The sequence below is a fragment of the Leguminivora glycinivorella genome, chromosome 1, assembly GCF_023078275.1.
Source record: "Leguminivora glycinivorella isolate SPB_JAAS2020 chromosome 1, LegGlyc_1.1, whole genome shotgun sequence".
Classification (NCBI taxonomy): Eukaryota; Metazoa; Arthropoda; class Insecta; order Lepidoptera; family Tortricidae; genus Leguminivora; species Leguminivora glycinivorella.
Window position 1 is genome coordinate 13027801 of NC_062971.1, and position 24270 is coordinate 13052070.

At 34.5% G+C, this 24270-nt stretch overlaps 1 protein-coding gene across 2 annotated transcripts in view; it reads right to left on the minus strand.

Moving 5' to 3' along the window:
• LOC125238999 overlaps positions 1-24270 on the minus strand; it is a 118315-nt gene that overhangs the window by 91512 nt on the left and 2533 nt on the right. For both annotated transcript variants that reach the window (XM_048147525.1, XM_048146823.1), the window contains exon 2: positions 5003-5046. The gene's annotated coding sequence lies outside the window, so the exon portion shown is untranslated. The remainder of the gene's footprint in view (positions 1-5002; positions 5047-24270) is intronic.

Genomic DNA, 24270 nt, shown 5'->3' on the forward strand with positions numbered 1-24270 from the left:
TATCAATTTGTGATAACGCAGCAAAATTATAAAAAATATATTTAAAACGGTCAATGACTGCAATATTGATGTTAAATGTTTAATAAACGTTATTATTTAAAATTGGTGCAACATTGAGAAATTAATTCTTAAAAAAAACAATTGCCGTGACATTGTATTTATAATTACCTGTAATGTTACAAAATAAATATACCGGTTATATCAAAAGGTTTTATTGAAGTAAATCTTAATTTGTGATATTGCAGCAACTGCATAAAACCAATATTTCAAGTGATCAATTGCAGTAATATTGATTTTGAACATTTGGGAAACTTTATGCTACGTATCAGGGAGGCAAGTATGGTCGCCCGATAAATGATAAGATAAAACATCAACATCGTTCATCGCTCGACCATACTAATGCCTGCCAGGGTGCACACGTAAGGCCGTTTTCACATTATCCGATCCGAATATCGGATGTCGGAAGGATTTTAATGGAAAGTAATAAACTGCATGCTGCTGGGGATGAATCTATTGAGTGGTTCGTGATGGAGTCGTTGGATATCCAACATAGGTCTTTCAAAAGGTGTAGGGGTTTGAAATGAAATTCGTCCTTGATGTAACTTACCCTAAGACCGTTTTCACATTATCCGATCCGATATCGGATGTCGGAAGGATTTCAATAGAAAAAATCCAAGATGGCGCCGGTAATGTATGGGATATCGGTCCGACATCCGATATCGAATCGGATATTGTGAAAACGCACTAATACCTACCCACCGAGCAGTAAAAAAACAATCTGAAAAATCTAATAGGTATAGCTCAAAACATCTATTGTGTTTATAATTTGCCCTGATGTTATGCTATTTTGATACGGGTAATATTTATAGATTCTAAAATAGATTAATTAAAGGAAATATCAATTTGTGATAACGCAGCAAAATTATAAAAAATATATTTAAAACGGTCAATGACTGCAATATTGATGTTAAATGTTTAATAAACGTTATTATTTAAAATTGGTGCAACATTGAGAAATTAATTCTTAAAAAAAACAATTGCCGTGACTACCATTGCGCATTAGTTTTAGAGGGTGTATTTATTTAGGTTAGCTGGAAGAGATCCCTTAAAGGGATAAGCTCGCCTTTGTACATAACCGTTATAATTATTCTCTGTACATGTAATTTGTTCTGTACAATAAAGTGTTTACTACTACTACTACTACTACTTTATTTAGTGTAGGTAATTTGTGCAACGACCACATTATGTAAGGAATGATGTAGATATTTTTTCACCACACCCACTGATAAAGGCTTAATAATAATCAGAATCAGAATCAGTCATTTATTTGCTAAAACATGGTACAAAAGGTCATGCATATTCAATTTATAGAGCTACATGTTTTGTCACAAAGACATGCAAATATTTATAAAATGTTGTGTGCATCGCATGCATACTTATATTACTTATCAGCTACTTTATTAAATTATTATTATACATCATTAAGATACTCTTTAATACTATAGTATGCCTTAGCCGCTAAACAGTTATACAGTGTAGATTTAAATTCTTTTATATTTTCAAGTTGTATTGTAAGATGCTTAATGGTAATTTATTGTATATTCTAGGCGCCATACCAATTATACTTTTAGATACACAGGCGGTTCTAGATAGCTTATAATTAATTTTTCCCTGGTGACGTAGGCTATTGAATTTCGTAAATTGATTTATATTACTTTTAACATAAGTTGCTATTTCATACACGTATAAACAAGGGACTGTGAGTATTTTTAGTTCTATAAAATGGGGTTTACACGAATCCATGAATGTACATAATACCGCATAACGATCTTAAGCATTTCTTTTGACTCATGAAAACCAATTCACGATCAGTAGCATTGCCCCAAAATAATAAATAATAAATTAATAAATTAATATTATAGGACAATCTTACACAGATTGACTGAGGCCCACGGTAAGCTCAAGAAGGCTTGTGTTGTGGGTACTCAGACAACGATATATATATAGAGGTAATATATAAATAGGTACTTATATATATAGAAAACATCCATGACTCAGGACCAAATATCTGTGCTCATCACACAAATAAATGCCCTTACCGGGATTCGAACCCGGGACCGCGGCGTAGCAGGCAGGGTCACTACCGACTGCGCCAGACCGGTCGTCAAAACTTACTTTGCTATTCGAAAACAGCTAGCAAAATTGCATTTTATCCACAAGAGTGCAAAGTAGTTTCATACAAATTTCAACTTGATATATTGAGCTGGCTGGTAGAAATTACTTATAAATGATGATTTTGAATTATAAATATTGAACAAATTGATAGATTTGATTTTGATGTTTTATAGTCAGTATTTTGTTCGTGTTAGTGTGGTGAAAAAATTTGTGTTTTACTAGGCGGCAAAGTTTGTTTAACCTTCGTGCCTTGAAACCCTCGCAACGCTCAAGATTCCACTTTTTGAACCACTCGCTACGCTCGCGGTTCAATATTGGAGTCTTTCGCTTGCTCGGGCTTCAATATTGGCACGTGCGGTTAAACAACAACTTTGCCCCCTTGTAAAACAAATAACTATTAACCCCCGACGCAAAAACGACGGGGTGTTATAAGTTTGACGTGTCTGTCTGTCTGTCTGTCTGTCTGTCTGTCTGTCTGTCTGTCTGTCTGTCTGTGTCTGTCTGTGTGTGTGTCTGTCTGTGGCATCATGGCTGCCGAACGGATGAACCGATTTAGATTTAGTTTTTTTTTTGTCTGAAAGCTGAGTTATTACATATGTATTCATATTTTTTAAAATAAAATACTAATCATTTTCTAACTTATTAGAGTTATTAGTCACGTCATTATACAATATAAAGTTTTGTAGGTACAGGTTGGTACATGAAATAAAAGTTAACCTGTACATAAACAAATCAAGTAGTCGTCTCAGGGTATTCTGCTCAATAAAGTACCGACAATGTCGCAATTGCTCCAATTTCAAAGTTTCATTTGGTATTTAAGTCTAGCTCTGAGCTAGGTTGGCCGCCGAATGTACTGTATAGTTGATACTTGATGACCGCTTGAGTGATTGTTGATCCATTAATTACAACTCACTGACATTGTGGACGTATCTTACCTACCACTTTTTAGATTGCGGAGTCTATTTTACACACGGTGCTATTTTTCTAGATAGGAAATGTCAGTGTCAAAAGTGACCATTTTTTGATAGTTTCTGAAACTAATATTGCTGATCCAATTTGTAGTATCCCAATAACTAATATTTGACGTATCTTGTCGGTTAGCTCCAATATTCCCTTCCCCTAGGCAGGCATTCTACACGTAGTCGTTTTTCGCTACATACATGTACGAGTTCCCCCCATGTTGCCGGCTACGGTCGTAGCGCGTAGCAAAAATTCGAGAGAACTTGGCAACCTACCAACTAATTTAACATTATTTTTTTGTATTATAATTGATACATAACAGTTAGCAACATCACGAAATACGTAAGAAAAATGACATAGTTATTTGTTGTTACATTGTTGAATCAAGTTTTATGAATCATGGAGATATCTTGTGTGACCGATTTTATTAATGGATAACGTTATTCGTGTGATAAAATAAATGTCATGTGTCTAGACACCACGCACTACGCACTTGAAACTGACATTTTGTTGCTTATTCCGGTACATGTCACATTACATATATATTATGTAGTATGACTCATTGTCCCGCGTAGGTAGGTAAATATTAGATTAGAGTCACGTAAGTAATCGATAGTATAAGTTCCAAATCAGAAAACATAAATTGACTCTAGGTTTACGAGATTAAATAGGTACCTACTAATAATTCAAGCATTTTCTTGCTTTGAATTTTGAACTATGTATATAATTGGTGGCAATGCTTACCTACTGCCTAAACAGAAGCATTCGTTTACAAAATAGATTATCACAAATCTAACTAATTTAGACATAACAGTAACACGAAATCCACCTGGCACTCGCAACACTAAAAACGGCCAGAGCCATTCCCATGATCCTATTGTTGCATGCTTATGTAAATAACTATTAATGATGCTGTATTAGTTGTGTAAGGCGCTCTTACCCGACCATTCAGCACTAGATGAAGTTGATGAGTTCATTGCAATTTGTTTTAGGTTCGATTGTTCCGAAGCATAGGTTCCAGGATTTATATACGTTGACATACTACTAGATAGTGTTATACTACTACTAGGCGTGTGAACATTTGGAAAATTGCAAGTCACGAATTGATGACTAGATCAGCATCACCAGGACATGTGGCGTATTAGAAGAGAGGCCTATGCTATGATGATGACAGCTAGTCTGGGGGTTTTTAAATATTTTCTAAAAAAGTTTCGCTATTGTCACACCTCGGACACTGGCGATCAAATATATTGAAAAGGCGCATTCCTAGCATACAGTCTTAGCTCGTGTAGGTGAACGCGTACTATGCTTGTATGAGTGAAATATGACAGGTAGACTGTTCGTGTTTTTGACAGGTGGTAACTGTGAGGTAACCGAGAGGGGGTTGGGCAGCACTTTCAGCGGGGAGCGGGAGTGGCCATACTGTACGATAGTACTCTTTATTATACTGTGCTATTGCTATCATATTAAACAATGTCGATTGTTTGGATACCCACACTTTGGTTTCGCGACTGCATTAGATAAAGTTTACTGGTACAGTCACCGGCAATCACATTGTACAAAAAGAAGGCCGCAAAACAAATTGCCGGTGACTCTACTAGATATTTTAGTACCTGTTGATAACCTGATGTCAAAGTAAAAAAAAAAATGTAAACAAAAAACTTTAAATGTCTTAATTTCTATCCATCTCATTTAGAAAGATGTGGAGTAATAAGGATGGGAACAATTGTTCAACCAGTTACGCGTACCTATTATAATCTAGTTACAAAGCCACTTGCATTCTAAGTCACATTAAGTCATTATTGCATAAGTAAATAAATTAGTAAATACAAACAATTATGTATTACGTTCTGAACTTTGGACTTACCCAAGAGTTTATTTGAAACCGCTTCACAGGCACCAAGATCACAACTGAAATGAAAAGAAAATGTTAGTGACATTTGTAACCAGGCTAATTAGTAGAGTATAATAAGCTAGAGTCAGACCAAAATAAGTTTGCAACGATTTTGATTGCCCCGCCGACGCAAGGGTTGATACTCGTAAATGTCTTAATTCCATATATTTACCTACTCAGTAGTGGTGGCAAAGAAAATGACGCATAATCAGTCTGACCTAACATTTAATTCTCTAACATAAATCAATACTAAGAATATTTAGACAACACTTTTATTTATTATGCGTGAATAAACATTGTAGCTGTGATGCTTTTAGTTTGTATAAGCAACATTCCGTGTTATTCCCATCTGGTTGGTAACAAGTATATGAATACGTTACTTATTGCCATCTAGAATGCCCTTTGACACCGGGCAAATAAATTTGGCCAACAATAGCGTCTTCGCGACCTTTGCCGCTTCCTCTTACCCAACCCGACATTTCTCTCGGGACTCTAACAAGATAATCTCAAAGGTCTAGTGTCGACACACGACACTAGTGTCGACACTACGCATTGTCTGGAGAAATGTGTCGTCGAGATACCGTGATGAGATACTGCTCGATCTTTGCATATTCGTATCTTCAGTTTCTATTTAGAAAGGTTAGTGTATGTCGGATATAAATATCTGTTATTAGTTATTATTGATATTTATGAAATGCCTAACCTATACTTTCTAATCATATGTATCCGCAGGTAATGTTTTATAGACTACGATTGACTTAAGAGTAATGTACCTTATGTACCTAGACTAGATATCAACTTAAGAGTTTTGAATGATTCACGGTTATTTTCATTAGACTTATATTGACCGGGATATAGACCGTGATTACCTTTTTGATTTTTGTCATGATCACGGAAAACAACGGTTTCCCGTGATCATGATGCATGCAACTGCGTCGAAATATCGGGAGCTCGACAAAAATCAAAAAGGTAATCACGGTCTATACCCCGGTCAATATAAGTCTAATGTAGATATCAACTTAGTTTCAAAACCTTTGCCTATGCTTATTATCAATCAATTAGTATGTGTATGAATGATTCACGGTTATAAACAATGATTAAAAAAATTAAAATGAAATATTTATTTTTCAAGTAGGCATATTACAATGCGCATATGAACGTCAAATAAAGCTACACCGGCTCTAACCCTACGCCTCAGCCTCGAGAAGATTTCAGATTATCAGATTATTAGATCAGAGATTTTAGATTATTAGGTATTATCTTACTGATTTTTGCACGGAAAGCTTAAAATCAAAAAGGTATTCACGGCAGATATCCGGTCAACAGAAGTATAATCAATTAGTAATCAATAACATAATAAAGTTAAAATTATGCAACGGTAATGTGAAAATAGAATATGTACCTACACTACAACAAGCAATATACTTAAGTAACTAAGTACTGACTTGACGGTACAATTTTTTGTGTTAGTTTATTACAATTACTAGGAAACTAGAATATAACATATGCGATCGTAAAACTAACAGAGTAGATGGGTAGATGTGAAATGTTTATGGTTACGATCTTTTGTGATGACATCTTACACAATGAACCTAATACCTACCACAATAACAGGTTACGGAATTGACTGTTTACTGAGTAGGAATAATAAAATAGGCATTTCATGGTTGTATTAAATTAGAGACCCACTTATTGCAGAAGAAGCATGTTTGTTTTGTCTACTTGTAGGTAATAAATAATATCTATTTAAAATTGTAGTCAGATCACAAGTTGTCTTTTGGAAACAATTCAGCCGCCATGTATCTACTATCTACATTACATTATATTACTCTACCATTTGTTTTATTAACTACTTTGATTTTGGCAGAAAGTTTTCCAATTTTCTATACCACAACAGATTCCACAAACTATTAAACCGCTACTCACCGCCTAAATTCAAAGAACGTATGAATATATGTCAAAAACTTTGTGATAAGTAATGAGCAACATTCGACAACTATTGAGCGATCGGAGAAGCCTCTGCGCATATCAATATGCAAATGAGTCGCACGCGCCTTCCGTTGACAATCGAGTGCTGCCGCTTTGTCGAGCCATGCATGCATTATCAACTCATTTCCTTGTTGATGCCATGTTGATGCAGTTTTTGTTTCAGTAGTCAAGTGTAAGATGAAATGCACTTTTACTTATCAAACCATATCAACGTGGTAGACATAAATTATCAGACATGTATTATATTTATTATGTATAAAAGTGTCTAAAAGGGTATACATGTTTGTAAACAAATATTTTATAACTATTCAAATTCTCGCGTTTTGTATACATTTTACTGGCTGAAATATTGGAAAAAACGTTAAAAAAAATATTTTATCGCGTTCGACTAGTGTGTGACTTAAAAAAATGTGTACAAATGTTTTGTTAGGTTTTATAAGTTTTCATGTTGTTTAAACTTCCCCGAACCGAATCTTTAGTGCCTACCTACCTACGAGTACATAATGGCGGCAGCCTTGCAACAGGTCATAATAACATCATGTAGACTGCCACCTTCCTGATATTTAAGATAAATTTGTTCTGGATTCTACTCAGCATGAGGCGCTCATGCTGAGTAGAATCCAGAAATATACAATTTCACTACAAAAGCCGTAATGTTTTATTATTATGTAATAATTACCTACTCTGTCAAAAGCAGTTACAGTTTAGTCGTAACTGAATGCTATAAAAGTTCGATACAACAAGTATGATATATGTTAATTATAAAGGAATTACACATGACAGGTAATATACCCGTGTTTTACAGCAACATCCAATTACTCTTGTTAATCATTATGATCGCGGAGTCATCGTCTGAGGGTGAAACCGTCGCGTGCGTGCCCAAGAAAGTTGCGCACGCGGCGCACGCCGTTTTCAGCGGATTTGATTTGTGTAGATTATATGATTTATATGTCTGATTTGTCAAAACAAAACTTAAATTAATTTACAGAAGTAATAAATAATAGGCCAGTTTATATACTAGATATTAGTTAAATTTGGCTGTTGTTTTCCAACGACTTGACAAATAGAAAAAGTGTTTTGCTTAAAATCATATAGAAAATATAAATGGATTCTATTATTTAATTTTACATTTTGTATAAGTTTCTAGAGAATATGTGCAAGTGATCGGCACAATGACCCAACTTTCAATCTTGAGTCATTGTCAATAAATGTGACAGAAGGATATCATCTATTAGGCATTAGCGTGTTAAGAACCGCTAATTTTACCTATGTACATACTCATTGTACACCTACACATATATGTATGTGTATAGCATATGTACTACACATTCCTACTAGCTATTCATTCATAAAACACAAAGTAAAGATCGACGTTGTTGTACATAGTTGTAGTAAACAATAGTTGTTGTAAACGTAACGTAAACAGTCTACATAATTACCTACAAACAAGTAATACAGCTTCTCTGTATGTTACATCGAGAATAACTTACGAAGTTCCTGCACGAGACCGTTCACTCTACTTTAAAAGTCATGGTCAAAGTGCTTTCGCTTGGGGACCATGAAGGGATTTATGCTACGGGATAAACTTGTGTATCCTCGTACATCATCCTTGATTGCTCATATGTTTGAGTATCATATTTCTTGACCTTTAAGCTATGACGGGTAATAACGTGTGGGATAAATTGGATAATTCGTCGGGGTGGAAGTTTTTATAGGTAATTTAATACAAGTGATTATTTTACGGAGTGTTATGTTGTTACAAGAATTTGCAAACAAATAAAATGAATAGTCATTAGCAATTATTAGCATCAATTTTTCTTAAATGTAAACTATTTACTTTATATATTTTGGAGCTGTTTTAGTAACATTATACCGACTAGATCGTTTATTTTCTTACATCACACTTAAATAATACTATTTTTATCGCAATATAATGTAAATTTACCACAATTAGACCAAAATACAAAAACGAGTACGCAGTACCTACGGGTACCTATCTAAGTAGTCGTATTATGTCGTTTATTACGGACATATTCATCTCGAATTTGATGTTGTCAGAAGTTGCCGACAATTCCGCGAAAATAGTAATTTATATGTTTCTGCCCTGGATACTTGACTTGTATGTTTCTGGTTGGATGACTACTTTATTTTACATTAGTCTATAATAATTTTGTGTCGGTATTGAACAATTTTATACATTATGGTGGTTCTTCTAATCTCATCTGATACTAGAAATATCTCAGACAGAATTGAGTCGAATATACATTTTTAAGAGATTTTAATGTGTACCTGATTACACATTTTAGACAGGTTTTCACACCGGTTACATATCTGAAAGGATAAAAGTATATAACGCCTGCATTTTATTAGATTAAGTGCGAATTAGATGTAGGTAAGTTGAATCTGTACATTACTTATAATAATCCGATACAAAACAACTTTACATATTTGTATATGTATTATAGAACACGTTACTTAGGAACCTTGTGACTTTCAATTATCGAGCACAGTTTTAACAGTAACCATTTATTAGGATGTTGACCTTATATTTTGCAAATGTAATCAATTATAGATAATTGCTCCCGTAATTATCGAGGAACATATACATCGTTACATTGAATGAAATGCCTGTGTTTTTTAAATTTTGTCAAATGAATATTGTATAAGGTTACTTCCGTTGTTAGTAAATATGCCTAGTTTCCAATAAATTGATAAATAATAAGTACCTAGTAGCAAAATGCCCAAGATCCCAAGCATTGCAACCTATGGAACGTAGCCAACTTCGCGAACTGGCGCTTGTAGAGTACACCCGTGACCTTCCTCTAAATTGTCTCGCAGAGTAGCATCCGCACAGAGCTTTAGTCTTTTTTTTCGCAACTTGTGTCTAATATTATAAAACTTCTATTATATTAGGCTGTTATTCAGGTAGTGCGTCGCTATATTACAATGTGCTGTTACTTTGTATAAAAATGAGTTTGAAAACTATTTCACTAAAATAACAACAACAATGTCTCCATCCTAACAATATAAATATCAGCCCATACAACCATTTCAGTCGCAAAATCTTCAAATCAGTAACTAACTGTCAAATGTGACATAACGCGTGGTAATGATACAATAACAAAATGTAGTCGTCGTGTGCACTCGTTACGGTAACAAAATGTGTACGAATTTGTGGCTGTCAATGTCACTGTCAGAATGACTTTTAACGACACTTTATTAGTCGACGTTTGCACACATAACGGTAACAACATGTGGACGAATTTGTGGCTGTCATTGTCACTGTCAGAACGGTTTCTGACAGTGACATTGACAGAATTTGTACACACATGTGTAGGTCTGATTACCGAACTGCTCCTAAACCACTGTATCCGCAAATGACAATCTGAAAGGTTTCTCAAACTGTCTTGTGAAGTTGTGGACTGGTTGCTTTGAATCATTTCAATATGAGCGAATTAAATAATAATAAACGACGACGACCATTTAAGCACTCTTCGACATTTTATAGAAATGTGGGAAAGTTAAGAAAAGTGCAGAATGATAATACAAATAGATAAGCACTTTATAGTTACTTAATGTATTAAATATATAATTTTTAATTCTTATTGATAAAAATGAAGTGTAGTGTTGCTTTACACAATAAAAGTAGGAATCAAATGAAATAGAGTATTTACTGTGATATTAATAGAATTTCTGTTGCGCAATGATAGTTTTTTTCAGTACAGATGCTGCTTTTTTTAACGCAGTAGTGCGAGCAAATCAAGCAATGATTCATTTCTTGTCTGGTCGAAACTCTTAGCTTAGATTTAGGTACTGAAAATCGTCGTACGATACACGTGCGAAAAGGACATTCACAACTCGTGTCGATTTAAAACACTCCCTTCGTTCGTGTATTAATTTATTGCTACTCGTATCGATTTTCCTCTTTTCCGCACTCGTATCTACAAGTATTTTGTTTGGGTTACAAAAAAAACACATTATTTACTCTACTACGTTTTATTTATGTCTCTTTAACATTACAAATTTGTAGACACTTATCTATACAAAAATCTTGACAAAAGAAGTACAGATCGCTGAAATGAATGTTGATAGTAATATTAATGAAGACTACTTCAACAAGTGTCAATTGTGAAATGCCGCACAATACTAGTTGCTCTATAGAAGACCATAATAATATGATCCCCGATCCTTTACAACCCAGCAGCTCGGTACGCACGTTACAATTTTTTTTAATCTTCTTTAGTGAGGGCAACTGAGTACGACGGCATATTTAATTGTTTATAAAGTTTGAGGATACCTGAAAAAAATGAATACAAGAAGCCATTCTGCTTTCGGTCACGCGTGTACGCTGCGACCATTTTGCGACCGTTTGTTGACCGTTTGGTGACCGTTTGGCGACTGTTTTTTACATGGAATATTACCGTCTTAATCCATATTTTAACAACTTTATTGGTTTTCTAGGCATTATTTTTATTATTTCAGTATAGTATATGCACCAGAGCACTAAAACTTCACCAATCAATATACATAACACGCAAACACCGAGTAGTCAATAATATTATTACTGGTTAAACTGAGGTAAATTGATGGCGCGTTGATAAATTTAGACAAATTCTTACGCCATTACATTTTAATGTCAAATGATTTTATTTCTTTTTTACTTTGACGTCTCTGACAGTCGCCATTTGAAAAGAATGAAATGAACGAATGATTTTGGGAAAGTAGTCGCCAAACGGTAACAATGTGTGCACGCGTAGTGCACACTTCTGTCACTTCTGTGACCATTTGTGCCTGTTACCAATCGTCCCCATTTGGGTCGCCGCGACTAAACGTCGACCGTACTGCGACTAAGCATTGAGAAAGTCACCAATTATTACAAAGTTTTATAAACCGACATAACAATTATTTGACCACGCCTACGATCATCTTCAAAGGTCATTTCGAATAACAATACACTCTATTACTAAACCATATCGCCCAATTTGCAACGAGCTCTTCGTTATTATAAATTATTTATGGCCAATTATTTTTCGCAATTAAAGTAATCAGTAATGTATTATTTACTGTATTCTGATTCAATCGAGGTGTTTTATTACAATGATAATAAAATGATGACTAATGGCAGTGTTGTAATTTTATATTTACCTTAGGTAAGTTTATCAATGTTTTGATTGAGAGGATTTTATCACTTAGGGGTCAATGAGAGTTATTGAGAGTAACCTACATATATAGGTACCTACGATAGCAAATTTTGGTGAAAAAAAAATTTGTTTATTTGAGGCGCAGATTTTTATTTTGTCTGTTTTACTTTTTTAATTGAGGATATTTGTATACTTGTTCTACTCACAATCATGAAAAGAGGTCATTATTCTGATTAGTTATTCCGTAGAAGAAAAAAATGTCTCAAAGTTTTATGGCCACTGAGTTACAATTTATTATATAATCTGTATCGTCGCAACTCAGAGGAAAGTAAAAATGCATGGAAATTTCGGGAAATTTCTTGTCTCCTATTATAGGATCGAAAGAGCTCATGATTCTGATTATGAACAAATTTTAAATATCATATTTGAATTGAAGTAAGCCCAATAAGCCTAACATAATTCAAACAAGGAGCTTAGCAGAGACGAGGCTATGCAGCTGATTCGATTAGTTTAATATACAATATTCGTACCCCCGCGACTCAACCTCTGAAGTGCTAGAGTACTCTATTGTGGTGTCGTCCTTTCCCTGGTGGACGTCGAACATTCGCTTACATTCACGGCGGCGCGTTCTTGCGCCGGTTTACATTTATTCTACAAACGCGATTTGAACAACTACGACTGTATTCACTATTATTGACCATAATAAAGACCGTGCGGCCTGCGTTTTTCACTGGGTAACTGATGATATATTCCGGTCAACATAATTTTACCGAAACTACTAAAACTCTTCTATAAAACCTATTAAAAAAAAATTAAAGTACAGCTCTTATTTTGATAGCAATAAAATGTAACCGTAGGCAATTTTTTACAGTTTCTGCTAATCGTTTTTAAATAACTCTATCATTATACGCAATACCGTGCACTATGACCCGTGCGTGCCGCAAATTACTCCGAGCGTACACATGTTGACATATTAATGTAATCACGAATTTGGGAAAGAAAGCCATTCATGCGTTTCAAAATAAATTGACTAATGACCGTAAAGACCTCCTGTTGAATGCTGTTTCTTGTGATTACAAATTTTATTTAATTGATTTCTGAGATTTACAAAATTCTAATAAATTTGAATCACTACCGTAAAATCAGTAAATCCACACAACTACCATTAGTTACTGCAACTACGATGCAATATGTAATTATGTAAGTACAAAATTTACCAATTTTTTTTTAAGTAGACAATTCCCATACAACCATTTCGGTCGCAAAATCTTCAAATCAGTAACTAACTGTCAAATGTGACATAACGCGTGGTAATATCGTGCAAACAATGCGACCGTATTGATACAATAACAAAATGTACTCGGCGTGTGCACTTGTTACGGTAACAACATGTGGACGAATGTGTATTGTCACTGTCAGAACTTCTGACAGTGACATTGACTGTCAATCTGATTACCGAACTGCTCCTAAACCACTGTACCCGCAGACAATGAAATTTTTAACTGTCTTGTGACTGGTTGCCGAATTAAATAATAATAAACAACGACGACCACCCATACATTTCAGTCAAAATCTTCAAATCAGTAACTAACTGTCAAATGTGACATAACGCGTGGTAACGTCGTGCAAACAATGCGACCGTATTGATACAATAACAAAATGTAGTCGTCGTGTGCACTCGTTACGGTAACAAAATGTACAATTTGTGGCTGTCAATGTCACTGTCAGAATGACTTTTAACGACACTTTATTAGTCGACGTTTGCACACATAACGGTAACAACATGTGGACGAATTTGTGGCTGTTATTGTCACTGTCAGAACGGTTTCTGACAGTGACATTGACAGAATTTGTACACACATGTGTAGGTCTGATTACCGAACTGCTCCTAAACCACTGTACCCGCAAATGACAATCTGAAATATGAAGGTTTCTCAAACTGTCTTGTGAAGTTGTGGACTGGTTGCTTTGAATCATTTAAATATGAGCGAATTAAATAATAATAAACAACGACGACCATTTAAGCACTCTTCGATATTTTATAGAAATGTGGGAAAGTTAAGAAAAGTACAGTACTATAATACAAATAGATAAGCACTTTATAGTTACTTAATAATATATATATAATTTTTAATTCTTATTGATAAAAAAGATGTGTAGTATTGCTTTACACAATAAAAGTAGGTATCAAATGAAATAGAGTATTTACTGTGATATTAATAGATGTCTTGTGAAGTGCATACTAGAGTAAATTCCTATACATAACGTAGTTAGTATTATTCTAACCTTCATTATTTTTAGGCAGAAATGGCACAGAAGTTCACATCGCTTAAATTAATGTTGATTAATGTTAAATTAATGTTGTTGATTAATGAAAATCGACGTATATTATATTGTTATGAATGCTGGTAGTTACTACTTAGTATTTGTGACGCAGTTTTACATAAATGTATTGGGTTCTTCTGTTGCGCAATAATAGTTTTTTTCAGTACAGATGCTGCTTTTTTTAACGCAGTAGCAGCAATGATTCATTTCTTGTCTGGTCGAAACTCTTAGCTTAGATTTAGGTACTGAAAATCGTCGTACGATACACGTGCGAAAAGGACATTCGTAACTCGTGTCGATTTAAAACACTCCCTTCGTTCGTGTTTTAATTTATCGCTACTCGTATCGATTTTCCTCTTTTCCGCACTTGCATCTACAAGTATTTTGTTTGGGTAACAAAAAAAACAAATGATTTACTCTACTACGTTTTATTTATCTCTCTTTAACATTACAAATTTGTGGACACTTATCTCTAAAAAAATCTTGACAAAAGAAGTTCAGATCGCTGAAATTAATGTTGATAGTAATATTAATGACGACTACTTTAACAAGTGTCAATTGTAAAATGCCACAAAATACTAGTTGCCTATAGAAGACCATAATAATATGGTCCCCGATCCTTTACAACCCAGCAGCTCGGTACGCATGTTACAATTTTTTTTAATCTTCTTCAGTAAGGACAACTGAGTGCGACGGCATATTTAATTGTTTATAAAGTTTAAGGATACCTGGAAAAAATGAATACAAGATGCCATTTTGTAAATCCAATAAAGATTCACTGCTTTCGGTCACGCGTGTACGCTACGACCATTTTGCGACCGTTTGTTGACCGTTTGGTGACCGTTTGTCGACTGTTTTTTACATAGAATATTACCCAGTCTTAATCCATATTTTAACAACTTTATTGGTTTTCTAGGCATTATTTTTATTATTTCAGTATAGTATATGCACCGAAGCACTAAAACTTCACCAATCAATATATGTACACAAACACCGAGTACCTAGTCAATAATATTATTGATGGTTAAACTGAGATAAATTGATGGCACGTTGATAAATTTACACTTATTTTATGAAATCACTCGAGAAATTTAATTGGCCATAGTAATTAGCCCACATTATACAAATTACAAATGCAACATTTTAATATCAATATTTATCTTTAACAAATTCTTACGCCATTACATTTTAATATCAAAACCTCTAAAAATAGAAAGTTTTTTTTTATTTCTTTTAATTGTAGAAAATGGTCAAAATGAAAGGGGGCAAACTGTAAATTTCAAGCTACTAGGTCAAGTGGGGTATCGTTGGAAAGAACTCAAATTGAACGTAAATAAGCTATTTTTTATAATTTTTTTGTTGTGGAAAAAAAGAATTTTGAAGGAAAATGTAAAAAAAAATACCGTTCCCCCCTTATCTCCGAAGTTTACCAACGAAAAATTATGAAAATTTTAGTAAACATTGGTTTTATGCTAAATATTACAGGAAAAATATAATCGTGTTTGAATTATGAATACTTTTTTTTTAATTCACAAAAAACTTTTCAGATTTTTACATTCAATTTACCCACCCTTGCGGATGTATATCGTACTTCAAATTAATACGAGATGTTACGTAAACCATCTTCTGTCCAATAAAGTAAAAATTGTTTAAATCGGTTAACATTATAAAGAATTATCCCTGAAAAACCAGGTCGCGCAAATTAGTTAGCAAATGACCGGGAGATGGCGCTATACACAATAATACTTTTATTTTGACGTCTCTGACAGTCGCCATTTGAAAAGAATGAAATGAGTGAATGATTTTGGGAAAGTAGTCGCCAAACGGTAACAATGTGTGCACGCGTAGTGCACACTTCTGTCACTTCTGTGACCATTTGTGCCTGTTACCAATCGTCCCCATTTGGGTCGCCTCGACTGAACGTCGACCGTACTGCGACTAAGCATTGAGACCCGAAGACCTGTGTGTACACAAAATAGGACGATTTGCGTAGGAACGACGACCGATTATGGTTATATGGGTTAGTAATGCTACTATATACGAAAACGTCTTTAAGAGTGTCTGTACTCAGTACCTATGCTTAAAATTGCCTAGCTGTTTTAAATCTTGTTTTTCTGAAACTATATACCTATACCATACCTATATACCTACCTATATCTTCCTTTTTATACATACACATTCTGTAATTTAAGCCTTTCACTGTCAGGTGGAGCACAATACGTGTTCGGTACTTATTATTTTATTATCTATGCGAAATTATTACAAATTAAACAGGTAGTCGCTGTCTAATATGACCAGTTGAAAAGAGACCCATTTGAAACTTGTAACTTTTAGCTTTGAAAAATTAATTTAAAGTCTTCGTGTGGCGTGCCAGTGCATGATCACAACATTTCGTGCGATACTGTTGACATTCCATTATCATCGGTTGTTATAAAGTTATGATAGCAACTTTACTTTCAAATGCTCAAAATGTGTAAAAAGGTCAATATTTGTTATGGTATAATGATGTTACGTGTTGATTAGGCCCTTTACCACGGTTCTGGTAAATTTACTCAACTGAGTGCCTACGCAAACTTTAATAACTGACAATTAAGAAGTTTGGAGTTCCGGTTTCTATAAATATTATTTATTGCTGGTTGGTGGCAATTGGATGAAAATCATCTCATATACTTATATTATAATATATATGCCATTTTGCTCAAAGTTAAATATGTTTTAGCAACTTATTATCGTGTATTAATATGTAATTTAAGAGATGTATAGTCTCAATGACACAGTTAGTGCTAGAACTGCCTGAAGGACGGTATTGAATTAGGCCAAAAAGGACAAAAACTGTGGTAATTGACTTTAGTACCAATCCATTTTTATCGCAACTTCACTTCGTTCAGTGTGGTTAATACTGCAAAAGTGATAAGCTGAATCGAACGACCTTGCGTACGAAATTGTGCCAAAAGACAGCCTCTCTATGTGTAGTACTTATACTTACTAACTAATTACTTATCAATCGCAAGATGCGCACGAGTTCCGCGGTCGGCGCCGGCGCGTGTTTTCATAACACAAGCTCAAAAAAGAATTTATTTGTTTTTATGTGATATAAATTAAAATTTCATTGCATTAATGTCAGCTTATAGATGTGATATGTGCAGTTACTACTAAGTTACTATAAAACATTATCTTACACTACACACTTGATTAAGGTTTAAGTTGGGAAAAAAAAAACTTAGAAAATCTTTCCCATTACAATACCTTTATTTCGGCGGAAAGATTTTCTCTTCTAGTTTTTCCTAATCAGAAGACAATATCGACTAATCCGACTATGCCCTAAAACGGATCCCCACTATAAATATCTAGTATAACAGCTAGGTTGTATATATCTACAAAAGGGCATGATGTATCATTCGTATCGCATGTCACCATGGAAACGAAGCGCTAACGCAACGAGATAAAAGTGGAACGCCTAACTAATGACTCGTGTTTTATACAGAATGATTTATTGAGCCACGATCGAGCGCCATTATGTCATGCCGAGATGCGCGCGAGCAGAGAGTAATGCACTTTTGCTTTGTTTTTACTAAAACAATATAACATTATTACCTACGCCACTACTTTAAACTTGGCATAACGTAATTTAGGTAGCTCACTGTACCTAAATTACGCGAATTTGCATGGAGAACTTATGAATGGATTCATTGATGAATTCACTCATGCACTTTTGCAGTTCACTGTATATTTTAAAATAGAGAGCTAATTTCTTATGTTCGAATTGGGTTATACTTGGTAAATAGATATTTTAGATAGTCTAGCAGTTGTATATTTTTCTTTTCCACAGGACAGACATTTCCTGGTATGAGAGTCAGTAAAAACTGTAGGTATCCGTGTAAATATTCATTAAAAATCAACAATTTTAATTCATAATTAAATAATACGCTTTAATATATTGACTTCATCGTAGGGTATTGTACAAATAAAAAAATTGCTAAACAAAGACCTAATAACCTTAAAAAACTATGGCTTTCCGACACTTAATTTTTTAATCGGATTGTTTTTTTTTTCTCTCTTTTTCTTTTTCTTTTTCTTTAATTTTTTTTCTATTTTTTTTTTTAATTGTCGTCTTGCTTTGTGGTTCGAATAAATATATATTTTATGAGTATTTGTTTATTTATTATTATATTATATATATGTATATATTGGTGTATTAATGTAATTGTATATGTATATATTTGTTACCATGTGTAGTTTCATTGTACATTTTTGAATTGGTCACTCATCGTTAATTCTTCTACTCATTTCCTCAAAGGTTGACTAAGAGATCCTAACCTAATTGTATATTACTGACTCTGATCAAAATGTTTCATAGTTTTTTAGCAGATTACATGCTATTATTTACGTATCCTAACCTAAAGATCAAATGTCGTTTTGCGGTATATTTACACTATACAATACAAATATGATGCAATTGTTGTCCATGCCACGAGATATAGCGATACACACCTGTATACAGCGCCAACGTTATTTCAGTATAGTCGCTTTAAGTAAGTTAAAGGGTAGAAAACAATACAATAGTACCTATACATGTAGTACTCATATTCGGGCATTTTCAGAATTTGGGACCCCCCAATTAGCGTAAGTTTTTAACAAGAATAAACTCGCTGACAGTTTTGTGACGACAATTAAGCATAAAATCTGTCTAAAAAATTCCTTTTCTCAAACATGGTATGAAATATTGATGTTATGTGCCTTATAATTGGCAGCGAAGATGACGTTGCAGGTGCGGCTAGGACGATTGATAGATAATGGAATTTCATACAAACCTTGCAGGCCAAGGCCGGCAAAGTCTTCTTTTTTAATTTCCAAACACAGATAATTGTGACATAACATCCAGGTATTTAGCCAATTAAAAAAAACTATAAGGGGCTTTATAGACGTGCCGACTGCAACTGGTACGGGCCCTAGACAATATTTGATTTTGGGTGCGTTTTCATACAAAAAAATGTTTTTCGTTTTTTTTGAATTTTTTTTTTAACTTTTTGTTTTTTTATAAGCGTATACGGGGTATCAAAGGGGAACGAAAATTCGATTATTTTTGCGCTACGACGCACCGTTTAGGAGATACAGCCATCCAAAGTTACTATTTTCAGTAGACTTTATTTATTTCATACCATGTTTGAGAAAAGCACTATACATACCTCGGCGGGAAATGGGGTTGCCCGACTCAGACCTATCAAGTCTATATGTCTTCGGCCGGCAACCCCCTTTGTCCCGGCCTCTGTAGTAATGTACTATTTTTCACATTCTGAATGCTCGCTTAAAGTTTATAATATCTGGGCGACCGAGCTTCGCTCGGTTCTATTTTAATGTATCACGTCACGTCTTTAGATAAAAAAAACTCTACAAAAACAAAAAAAAAAGACAAAAAACAAAAACTTAATTTCTGGCCGGGATTCGAAACCCTGACACCTACGATCTATCTGCGTACATTAGACCGACCTCGTACGACTGAGCGAAGCGGAATCGATGCGCGCGCGGCGAAATTAACGACCATATTTTACGTTTACTAACGCGAAAGAAAAACTCATGAAAACTCGAAAATTCGCGTTTTCCGGGATCTAAGGCTACGCTAGATCGATTTTTCACCCCCGAAAACCCCCACATAACAAATTTCTGCGAAATCGTTAGAGCGGTTTCCGAGATCGTCGGTATATATAAATAAATAAATAAATATACAAAAATTGCTCGTTTAAAAGTATAAGATAATTAACACAAAAACAATATTTTTATTGAAATTTCATGCTTAATGATCGTCACAAAACTGACAGTTTTTTTTAACTGACAAATTATTGTTAACGACTTTCGCTAATTGGGGGGGTCCCAAATTTTGAAAATGCTCATATAGTTGCTTTAAGTAATTTAAAGGGCAGAAAACAATACCTATACAGTATTCACATAAGGATTTCCCCAAATCTAGCGACGCGGAATCGGTTCTAGCCGACCAAAAATCGCTCGTTAGTATGAACACGCTTTTACGCGTCGTCGTCGCTGAACGCATTCGTTTCGTACGCAATGTACGCATGTTCATAGTAACGAGCGATATTTGCTCGGCGGAAGTCGATTCCGCGTTGATATGTCTGAAGAGACGTTAAGGCTACTTATATTTTAATAGTAAATGTGTATACTTGGTTACTACTAAAAAATCCATACTTATATTAGAAATGTGAAAGTGTGTGAGTCTGTTTGTGTGTGAGTGTGTGATTTTTTAAAGTGGAGATAGTTGAAGGGCTGGAAAGTGATATAGGCTACTTTTTATGTCTTTGGGGGTTACCCCACTCCCTAAAACGGGGGGTGGAAGTTTGTATGGACCATTCCGCAATTTTCGAATTTAACGCGAGTGAAGCCGCGGGCAAAAGCTAGTTTCCTATATTTTTATCTCCGTAGGTGATTTAGGAAAAAAAATAAAAGCATGAAAGATAAATAAATGTTTTTTTGAAAAATGTTGTCTTTGTACAAAATAAAAGTTCCTATGGTTGCATCACACATGGAAGCTGCAATCATTTCGCCGCACTCTCATCGTATCGAATCGCATTCAATGTCCGCGCTTCTGCGCCCGCGCAACCTTTCATGCGATACATTGCAACGGTATGAATGGTACGATTAACGACGGTGAGGCTAATTTAAACGTACGTTTAGATTACAAAACGATCTTTAAATTATTTAGTTCTCATTGACTCGTGCGTTTCACTCGCAGCAATGCAACTGGACGAAATACGAGCGAAATGTAGCACAAATAATAACCGGCATCATTATTATATTAATTAGATATTAAGTGTATGATCTATATTATTGCAATTAATTTTAAATATAAACCCATAAGTCACTGTGTTTGAACTAATAAATGTTCAGGCGGTATTTAAGTAGGTACGGACTCGCACGCGAGAACGCAAATTATAGACCGGTTCATGTACACTGTCATGAATGTCCTTATTTTAATTTATGCAAATAAATATCTACTTATATACTATTAAATAAACATATTTCTACAAAAACGTAAATTTTCAAGTCAAGATTTTTGAGTTGAGCAATATGATTTCTCGGAGCATACCTCCACGTAGTTTCGCGAACACAGAGAACCTCCTATAGAGTGGCAGTCTTGTATATTTGGTTCGCGATACGAGTCACCAGTGTTTGGGGTGCGAGGAGCGGGCGGGGAATGTGTTAAGCGCGCTGTGATTGGCCGTTTCAAGGATGGCGGGCAGTCGCGCCAGATGAAAAGGGACAGAAGTATGACTGTCCCTCTACTGACGCGTAAGTGGCCAATGTAAGTTGACCTATGCCGGCTCTGAATAAATTATAAATATGACTTATTTGTGGAATGTAATGCCGTCTGTTTTTAAATTTGAGCTTCTTGTTACCTTTCCACACCATTTCACACTACAGGTGGACATCTTTAAGGCATCAAAATACCCTTTTCCAATTTTTTTGTGCGAAAAACACGCGCTGCTTTCGGGTCTGTTACTTGGTCGATACTGATCGGGCACGGCGAGCGCCCGCGCTTATATCAGTGCAAATACTAGGAAGGCTGGCCACCGCGAGTCGTCTTGTAATAGATGTCTATACTTAGGGGTTGGTCTGTGTTCGCGAATTAAGATAGCTTGCTCAAGAGCAAAATAAGCTTTATATACTATTAAATAAACATATTTCTACAAAAACGTAAATTTTCAAGTCAAGATTTTTGAGTTGAGCAATATGATTTCTCGGAGCATACCTCCACGTAGTTTCGCGAATTAAGATAGCTTGCTCAAGAGCAAAATAAGCTTTATCAAAATACTTTATGTATATTATGACTTTTGATAGCTTTTAATTTGATTTATCACATAGCAAGGAATTATTAATTATGGCAAGGAATTGGTTATTAAACGATCCCTTAAGAAAGTAGTATCTCCAAGATATATTGCTTACTAATTACTGGTAGGTACACTAAGCAAAGAAAATAATGCATCATCGGTAATTGCTAATTGCAGTACGCACCTATCTAGTCGTAAAACTAAAACTACATCCTATAGCTCTTATGTACATAATTTGTATGTGTAGTATTTAATATACGGGACTCGGTTTAAATTGGTGTTTTCGTGATACGATGACATTAACAAAACCTAGTTGTATCCTTTCATCAGCTGACAGCGGCTTCGCTTAAGAATGAGGAACTTAAAAATGTGAAGTTGTTTACGCTTCCACCTTTATACGAGTACCTTCACCGCCATTACAGGTGGATCAAGGCTGCAGATCGTTCGGTACGATGACACTAAAAATATATTATCAGGAATAGTAATAATAGTGACATGAATCAATAATGCAGATCGATTTAATTAACGTACTAAATTGTAATTTATTCTATTGATTAGATTTAATTGTTGTACCTAGCAGCAGCGGCTGGTCCATACAAGCCAATTCCCAGCACCGGCTTGCCTAAAATTGATTTCTAGTAAAGTCCCTAATGTTAAGGTAGGTTTCTTTTTGCTCAGTGTTGGAGAAATTTTCACCAGCCTCCACTGGTACCTAGGTAAGATAATAATAATCTAACTAATATTTTTAAACTGGTTGAGGGAAAAAAAATAAGTCATAACTAATAAATCGGTGTGCGGCCATATTTACGCGCTCGTTGATGTCTTCTTTTTGAAACGTAGAGGCGATAGCGATATGAGTACCTAAATATTATGTACGCGAAACTGCGATCTTTCTGTAGCCTTGCATTTTATTTTAAATATAAAATAATGGTTGTTTGTGTGTCTTTAATATCATCTCCAAAGCAGTCATTAAGATTTTACATTTGAATTATTGTCTTAACCATATCTTATTATATCAAATACATACATAATACATATTAATACTTTGGAAAATCATATTTATTATTTTGATGGTATGATTTTTGGGTTTGGTTATGACTTTGATTTTTATTTTATTGTATTTTTTTAATCCTGAATAAATGATTAAAAAATAAAAAAATATAATCATATTAATCAACATCATTGAACTATGTACGTGTAGTAAACATATCATTAACACTTAGTAAAATAATATTTATCTACAAAAGAATGTCAACTGTTACCTAACAGTTGTAAATAGGTACACACCCATATCACTCAACAATAACCATTTAGTTGTAGTCAAAGAAAAGCGAATTTTCTCTATCTAACGAGCATGACGCGCACACATTGCCATCCTATTATACACGCACATGCAAACCAAGAGCTATATAACGGCGTTTTATTCTACTTTCGGTTTCGTTCGAGATAGAATTATCGCGTCAGTACGGCCACACTAGTTTGACTCATTTGACCCATATTTATACATGTTGTCTTAGTTTACAGACAGATAGCTTATCCTAGTAGCGGTTGTTTAGAAATTAGATAGCATTGTGTAGCACGGCAGTGCCCCCGCCATCGCCAAGTCGAGCAAAAAAGTGGTACAATCCTCCCGGAATCCCGGTAAGGGCATTTATTTGTGTGATGAGCACAGATATTTGTTCCTGAGTCATGGATGTTTTCTATGTATATAAGTATTTAAGGTGAAATACCTCATAATGGACGGTGATGCCATTATGGACAAAAAAACACAAATCCTTAAAAATAAGTATCTAAAATCAGTTTCTAAAAACTGACGGCTATGTACCATAAACTAGAGTTATAGAGCTGTTTCATTTTGAAGTTTCAATTAATTCGGTTATTTCTGAAGGATTTGGCGACAAGATAAAATTCATCAGTTTACTGAAAAAAATATCAAGACGAATCCTTA